The sequence below is a fragment of the Seriola lalandi genome, unplaced genomic scaffold (genome assembly GCF_002814215.2).
Source record: "Seriola lalandi dorsalis isolate HSWRI2012SDOR001 ecotype SW California unplaced genomic scaffold, Sedor1 jcf7180002054836, whole genome shotgun sequence".
Classification (NCBI taxonomy): domain Eukaryota; kingdom Metazoa; phylum Chordata; class Actinopteri; order Carangiformes; family Carangidae; genus Seriola; species Seriola lalandi.
In genome coordinates this window covers 47,848-49,044 of record NW_019525389.1, presented here as the reverse complement: position 1 = coordinate 49,044, position 1,197 = coordinate 47,848, and the positions used below count along the sequence as shown (strand labels likewise).

Here is a 1,197-nt window from a genome sequence, read left to right as displayed (position 1 = left end):
CCCCCACCTCCTCCTCCTCCCCAGGAGACCAAACACTGCAGAGCTACTTTGCTCTGTAAAAGCTGACAAATGCAGAGTGTTTTCTTACAGAGCTCCACTCGGTATTCCTGGATGTGTCCTGATCACTGCAGTTCTTCAGCAGCCTGAGGCGCTTTGAGCTGCAGTGAAATTTAAAACACGTTAGAGGCGGAGCTCTGCAGAAACCCTCCCCGCTGTAGGGACCAGGGAAATGACCTTGACGCCCTGTTAACATGGAATTAATGCATTAATTAATGTGAGACAAGCATGAAGAAAAGAAATGCATATATTTGATGTCAACTCTCAACATGTCACTCTTTTTTTTTAATCCTGATTGACAGATGTGCCGAACTCTATCAAACTGTTAAATACAGTCATTTTTACAGATGTGTTAAAACTGTTGGGGACATTTAACTGACTTTTTTTTTTTTTTTTTAATTTGCTGTAAAATACTGAAGCCCTGAAAGGAAAGTGAATTTTTTTTTGTCAGGATCATTTTTCTAAAATGTTTCTTCATCTGTATAAAACATCCGAGAGAGAAAACAAAAGAAATCTTAGAAAAATTATCCAAAAAAAATGTTTAACTTGCCTTTCAGGGCTTCCGTAGAAACCTCTTTACCAACTTCAAAGTTCATTATTTTTCTATATAGAATATAGAAACGCAGAAGTCTCCTGGATAATTGAACTGTTCTGTAAGTTTGAGGCCTGATCCACTGTTTGAATTATTTTGAGTCTGTTTCTCTGCATTTTTTCCTGATCTATATCTCTAAATACTACACTACCCATGAGCCTCAGCTGCTGCTGCTACAGATAAGAATACAGAGGTTTAAATCAGAGCTGTGGTGAATTCTGTTCCAGATCAGTTTTCTGTACTGAGCAGAGCACCTGTGAGCTCTGTGATTGGATGTCTGTTAGTGCAATGCACTCTGGGAGTAGTATCTGACTTCAGTTGTTTTGTTTTCTAACACAGTTGTTCGTCTTTTGTCCTGATGAAGGAGTTTCATGCTCAGAGAAAACCGTCAGTCACCAAGAACATGACGAGACTTTTCATTCAAGAGCCAGAGGAACCCAAAATAACTTTAACAGTGTCCTTGTAGAAACTATTTTAAGGCCTGTGTTCTCAAAATGAAACATTAAACCTTCAGTTTAAAGCTCCTCCAGTGTAAAGGTCTGTGTCCA

The 1,197-nt window shown here is 38.9% G+C and overlaps 1 protein-coding gene across 5 annotated transcripts in view; it reads right to left on the bottom strand.

Annotated features, from left to right (window-relative positions):
* The window catches only part of LOC111670138 (uncharacterized), a 13,362-nt gene that overhangs the window by 6,817 nt on the left and 5,348 nt on the right, over positions 1-1,197 (bottom strand). For 2 of the 5 annotated variants that reach the window (XM_087179424.1, XM_023426736.2), the window contains exon 3: positions 89-158. The exons of 2 other annotated variants lie outside the window; for them this stretch is intronic. The gene's annotated coding sequence lies outside the window, so the exon portion shown is untranslated. Of the gene's footprint in view, positions 1-88; positions 244-1,197 lie in introns of all 5 variants that reach the window. One more of the 5 variants, XM_087179425.1, reaches the window with a different exon arrangement.